General features: G+C 39.2%; 2 protein-coding genes across 7 annotated transcripts in view; one reads left to right on the top strand and one right to left on the bottom strand.

The window, feature by feature from the left end:
* LOC124861426 (gastrula zinc finger protein XlCGF57.1-like) overlaps nt 1–6,922 on the top strand; it is a 1,067,819-nt gene that overhangs the window by 333,035 nt on the left and 727,862 nt on the right. The window lies entirely within an intron of this gene.
* Nucleotides 1–6,922, bottom strand: part of LOC124861417 (gastrula zinc finger protein XlCGF57.1-like) — a 364,644-nt gene that overhangs the window by 56,992 nt on the left and 300,730 nt on the right. The window lies entirely within an intron of this gene.

The raw sequence follows: 6,922 nt of genomic DNA, 5'->3' as shown, positions 1-6,922 counted from the left end.
ATTTATCATTTCATGTTTAGCTAGTACTGCATTTACTCTCAATGCTTCTATATTATACTTCCTCAATTCTTGCTTTAATTTTTCTCTACTCATCCTATATTTTTCACACTGAATTACAAAATGCTCTACTGTTTTCAAATCCATTCCACAATCACATCTGCCTGTTGGATGTTTACCCAAGATATGTAAAGTTTTATTTAATCGTGTATGTCCTAATCCTAATCTTGTTATGACTGCCTGTTCTTTTCGATATTCTCCAATTACTTCCATTTTACCTACCGATTTTTGTATTTGAAATAGATGTTGTCCTTTGGTTCCCTCATCCCAAAGCTGCTGCCATTCTAATTTTACTTTGTTCTTAATAACAGATTTTATTTCAGATTTACTAAATGCAATTTCCGTAATTCTATCTTGATTTAAAGACTGTTTGGCTAAACGATCTGCAACTTCATTACCTTCTATTTCTTTATGAGCAGGAACCCACATGAACTTAACTATTAAATGAAATTGTGTAAGTCTAAATGAAATGTCATAAATTTCATATACTAAATCTATATGGCTTTTGGATGAGAAACCCATAATTGACATCAAGGAGAACAGTGAATCTGAGCAGATAAGAAGTCTTTCTATTCTGTTTGTTCTACCCATTGTAACGCCATCAGAATTGCAATCATTTCAACTGTAAAGACAGCTAAATGATCTGATGTCCTTTGCTTCAATGATATGTCTAGATCAGGAATAAAATATGCAAATCCTGTTTTACCTGACTCTGAATCCTTAGAACCATCTGTATATATTACAAAAAATGATCTGTATGTGTTCTCAAATCTATGATGTACTATATATATCCAATTCCTCTTATCTTTATAAATCTGCATTTCTTTATGGATATCTAGATCAACATTAATGCCAGGAAACAACCAATAAGATGTAACTGAATAGGGTACAGCAATGCTATATCTCTTCCCTTGTAATCCCATTTGATTACCACATGTTTGATGCCCAAGCAAAACTGTCTACTTTTGCCCTTTGATTTTCCCAGCACGGCTGTAAAGGTTTAACTGTTGGATGTCTTTCTACCCTATGTCCTTGCAATAATGTCAAATAATTCATCATAACTTGTTTATATCTTAGATGCAAAGGGAGCTCTCCTATTTCCTCCTGTACAACCACATTTGGAGAAGTTCTCATAGCCCCACAACATAATCTCACTTGATTCTGAATTAGCTCTAATTTATGAATCATTGTTTTTGCAGCCTGTTTATATACTACAGATCCATAATTCAATACTGATCTTATTAGAGCGATATGTATCGTTTTTAGAACAGTTTTATCTGCCCCCAAATCTGATCCTGTTAAGCACCTTATTATATATACAATTTTCTTAAATTTTCCCTCAATATATCTTATATGGTCACCCCATAGACGTTTTGAGTCAAATAATATTCCAAGAAATCTAAAGTTACTTACTTTTTCTATTGTCTTCCATACATTTTTAAATAAATTTGTTCAACCTTCTTTCTACTAAATACAACTGTTTTAGTTTTATCTACTGAGAATTTTACACCCCAAGTATAAGCCCAATTCTCCAGAGATTTAATTGCATTTTGTATTTTTTTCATACACTAATGTTACATTGAATAACTCTACCTAATACAATTTTTTAATCCAATTGTAGGCTCTTCCTGTAAGTCCCATTTTATGTAGTTTTATAAGTAATCCATCCTTCCATACCATATCATATGCTTTTTCAATATCAAAAAATTCCGCTGCCACCATTTCCGTATTAATTTGGGCTTTTCTAATATCTGATTCCAAACACACAATAGAGTCCATTGTACCTCTTCCTTTTCTAAACCCACTTTGATATGCTGACAGTAATCCTCTACATTATACATAAGATGTAATCCTGTCAGTTATCATTCTTTCCATAATCTTACCTAAACATGATGTTAGTGAAATGGGTCTATAACTTGAAGGATTTCTACCTAAAACTCTGATGCAATCACGTTCTATAACAAACAGGAAGTCGGCCATTTTGGATTGAATTCGTAATTTTGACCCCAATTTTGCCGTTTATTGCTTCTATATTTGATTTAAGTCCTTTAGATTTTGATCAGTCGGTTTGAAATTTGGTCAGTTTTCGCAGAACAGATGGGGGATGTAAAGTTAACAAACTTGTGAGATTATGAGAATGTTGAAGGGGCGGAGCCTGACATAGTCTCACAGAAATAAAACAACAAATTGTTACATCTTCTACAAGGAAAATCGCAGAGACATGAAACCTTCTGGTATTTATCCACATCTGCCCCCGAACAATCTTCAATGGTCAAATCCTTACATCATCGAAGGCCCGCCCCCTGAGAGCAGGAAGTGTTGTGTTTTGCTTTGAAAGGTCCAAATTGGACCCACGTCACCTAATCAACATGAAACTTTCCCCACTGACAGATAACAAGATGGTCTTGTTGGACTTCTCAGGTTCTACAAAAATGTCTCCTGGACCCATTGTCCAAACCCTAGAGGAAATTGGCCATTTTGGATCAAAGTCGCCATTTTCTCTCGTTTACACACGTTGTATCTGAGCGAACTCCTACAGTTTTTGACTTACAGACTTCAACATCACTCAGTGTGCTCTTAAGACATTGGGGATCATCCAAGCCCTGCCCCTGACAACCAGAAGTGTAATGGTTCACTTTGGATGGTCCATATTTTATCCCCTTCATTTAATCAACATGAAACTGTCCCCAGTGACAGATAACATGATGGTCTAAGTTTCTCTCCAGTACTGACGGGTTTGGCTGGAGGGTATGACCATGGAGGCGTGGCGAAATGTGACATCACACCATAGCCTTAGGTTTGGCTTTAAATCACAAATGCATGGTCCAATTTATTCCAGACTAAATAAGATTGATCTTTGTCAACCCCGAAACAACTCTACTAGATTAAATTGGAATTTGGATCAACGGCGCGCCCTAGGAAACTTCAACTGCTTTATCTGCCTCATACATCATCGGATCCTAACCAAATTTTGTGTGATTCATCAGTGAGGACTCCTTAACATATTAACTTGAATGATGATATCAAATAAGCCATGCCCACTCACAAAAATGACAACTTTATTTGCTGATTTTCTCTCTTTTAATTCAATTCAATTCAGTTTATTTATATAGCACCAATTCACAACACATGTCGTCTCAAGGCACTTCACAAAAGTCAGGGACATACATTCTGAAACCTCCAGCAGAACCAGAACCAGGCTCAGTGTGAGCGGCCATCTGCCACGACCGACTGGAGGTTTGAGAGAACAGAGCAGAGACACAAAGAGAACAAAGAAGCACTGATCCAGGAGTACTTTCTATGGGAAGGAAAAGTAAATGTTAATGGATGTAGCTCCTTTAGTCGTTTCACCTAGAAAGAAAGAACAGATAAACTGAGCCAGTTTTCAAGGTTACAGTCTGAAAGAGCACATACAGGTCCTTCTCAAAATATTAGCATATTGTGATAAAGTTAATTATTTTCCATAATGTCATGATGAAAATGTAACATTCATATATTTTAGATTCATTGCACACTAACTGAAATATTTCAGGTCTTGTATTGTCTTAATACGGATGATTTTGGCATACAGCTCATGAAAACCCAAAATTCCTATCTCACAAAATTAGCATATCATTAAAAGGGTCTCTAAACGAGCTATGAACCTAATCATCTGAATCAACGAGTTAACTCTAAACACCTGCAAAAGATTCCTGAGGCCTTTAAAACTCCCAGCCTGGTTCATCACTCAAAACCCCAATCATGGGTAAGACTGCCGACCTGACTGCTGTCCAGAAGGCCACTATTGACACCCTCAAGCAAGAGGGTAAGACACAGAAAGAAATTTCTGAACGAATAGGCTGTTCCCAGAGTGCTGTATCAAGGCACCTGAGTGGGAAGTCTGTGGGAAGGAAAAAGTGTGGCAGAAAACGCTGCACAACGAGAAGAGGTGACCGGACCCTGAGGAAGATTGTGGAGAAGGGCCGATTCCAGACCTTGGGGGACCTGCGGAAGCAGTGGACTGAGTCTGGAGTAGAAACATCCAGAGCCACCGTGCACAGGCGTGTGCAGGAAAGGGGCTACAGGTGCCGCATTCCCCAGGTCAAGCCACTTTTGAACCAGAAACAGCGGCAGAAGCACCTGACCTGGGCTACAGAGAAGCAGCACTGGACTGTTGCTCAGTGGTCCAAAGTACTTTTTTCGGATGAAAGCAAATTCTGCATGTCATTCGGAAATCAAGGTGCCAGAGTCTGGAGGAAGACTGGGGAGAAGGAAATGCCAAAGTCCAGTGTCAAGTACCCACAGTCAGTGATGGTCTGGGGTGCCGTGTCAGCTGCTGGTGTTGGTCCACTGTGTTTTATCAAGGGCAGGGTCAATGCAGCTAGCTATCAGGAGATTTTGGAGCACTTCATGCTTCCATCTGCTGAAAAGCTTTATAGAGATGAAGATTTCATTTTTCAGCACGACCTGGCACCTGCTTACAGTGCCAAAACCACTGGTAAATGGTTTACTGACCATGGTATCACTGTGCTCAATTGGCCTGCCAACTCTCCTGACCTGAACCCCATAGAGAATCTGTGGGATATTGTGAAGAGAACGTTGAGAGACTCAAGACCCAACTCTCTGGATGAGCTAAAGGCCGCTATCGAAGCATCCTGGGCCTCCATAAGACCTCAGCAGTGCCACAGGCTGATTGCCTCCATGCCATGCCGCATTGAAGCAGTCATTTCTGCAAAAGGATTCCCGACCAAGTATTGAGTGCATAACTGTACATGATTATTTGAAGGTTGACGTTTTTTGTATTAAAAACACTTTTCTTTTATTGGTCGGATGAAATATGCTAATTTTTTGAGATAGGAATTTTGGGTTTTCATGAGCTGTATGCCAAAATAATCCGAATTAAGACAATAAAAGACCTGAAATATTTCAGTTAATGTGCAATGACTCAAAAATATATGAATGTTAAATTTTCATCATTACATTATGGAAAATAATGAACTTTATCACAATATGCTAATATTTTGAGAAGGACCTGTAGAGTTAGTCACAGTAGAAGCTCAGGTAATTGCTATATCTAGGAGAGAGAAAGGGTTAAACACTGAATGACAGGGCCAAGTGGATCATTTGTAGAAGGTGAGCATTAAGTTGTTGCCAGCAGAAGCTTGGCAGATGTCCCCCTCCATAAAGGTCCCACAGGTAGACACAGAGTAAAGCCAGGTGTAGCATAAAGGAAGAGAAAAGAGAGAACATAAAGTTAAAAGCTGAAATAACAGCAAATTATGCAAAATTGGAGTGTAGTGTGAGTAAATGTAGCGAAGAGGGTGAAAGTGGTCATTATGTCCTCCAGCAACCTAAGCCTATAGCAGCATAACTACAGAGATAGTTCCAGTTCAGTTTATTTGCTCATATAGCGCTTATTTACAACAATGTCATCTCAAGGCATCCCACAAAGGGTCCGGAATGGCGCGGGGCAGCCGGGAAGGCCAGACAAAACCACCGAGTGCCAGAGCCCGGCCACCCCAGAACATGGCCCGTTCTGGGGTTGCCGGGCTTTAAAGCCTCAACCAGTTTCAAACGTCTAACAAAAAGGTAATAATTTGAAATGACATGATAAAACCAATTTTCTATTAAAATAGTGACTAATATGTTGATTAAACAGTTTGTAGGAAAGATTCATATTTTTGTGATGCTTTAATTTTCAAATTCCACATCACATGTGGCAGAAACATTTTCAGTGACATCTGGAGATTATTTACTTTAAACAATCCCAGGATTAGTTTTTATATTCAAATGATAATTAATGTGTTGCTTCCATTTTGAAATTCCATATTACATGAAGATTAAACTTTTACACTGACATGGTGTCCTCCTAACCTGGACATCAATGAGCCTGAGATAACAGAGTTTTTTAGGTCATTATACATTTGAGAGGGTCCCATGTTTATGGGGTTTTAATTTTGAACCTCCATATCTCATGTGGATGAACCTTTCACAGTCACAGCAGTAGATGTTAGTTTTGAAGTTTTTAAAATATCTTTTGCTCTCTGATGCATGCTTTTATTCTGAAAGCAGTTATAAACGTAGATGTTGTAATGTTTAGTACTCCAGCCCCATAAAAACACTGTGTGAGAGCTGGCTGGTCCCTCTAGCTTGACTACAGCCTCTGATGCTGGAAGAAGGGTCACTTTAACAGTTTTTAAATGGCTCACACTGAGGACCTTGGAGACTTCAAGTGAGTGTTTTGTCTTCTCAGAAAGGAGCCAAACTTGTTTTAGATGCATGAAGTCCAGGCCTATGTGGGACCAAGGCTGGCTGGGAATGCATAATGGTTAGTTGTCAGTCTCTGGGTTCAGGATGTCTCTCCAAAGATAAACTGTCTCCTGCTCAGTAGTCAGCCCTGGGCTTCATCTTACTCTCATCAGGAGAAGATCTGGATATGTTTGACCTGAAGAAATACTCTGCTTCAAAGGAGGCTCTTCTCAGGCTGCTGCCAGTGGTCAAAGTTTCAAACAACCTTCTGCACGTATAATTCATTAAGATAAGTTTATTTAATCGTTCACTGCAGTTGTCTCACCTTTGTCTCTTTAGACTAGGGGGCTGTAAGCTTTCAGAGAAAAGCTGTGAAGCTTTCTTTTCAGTTTTAAGCTCACGATCATGACAAGTGAGAGAGCTGGACCTGAGTGACAGCATCCTCCAGGATTCTGGAGTGAAGCTTCTGTCCTTTGGGCTTAACAGACCACCCTGTAGACTGGAAATCCTCAGGTCAGTCACTCTGGTCACCTGCTCATTGCTAGCAAACTGTACTTCAGCTGCAATGGAGGCCCAGACATTTGTTTCAAGTCACCCTAAGGTTATCACAGTTGGAAATAATGTTTTTCACTTGTTC

The sequence above is a fragment of the Girardinichthys multiradiatus genome, chromosome 24 (assembly GCF_021462225.1).
Source record: "Girardinichthys multiradiatus isolate DD_20200921_A chromosome 24, DD_fGirMul_XY1, whole genome shotgun sequence".
Classification (NCBI taxonomy): Eukaryota; Metazoa; Chordata; class Actinopteri; order Cyprinodontiformes; family Goodeidae; genus Girardinichthys; species Girardinichthys multiradiatus.
The sequence above is the reverse complement of the archived record's forward strand: the minus strand, read 5'-3'. Positions and strand labels throughout refer to the sequence as shown.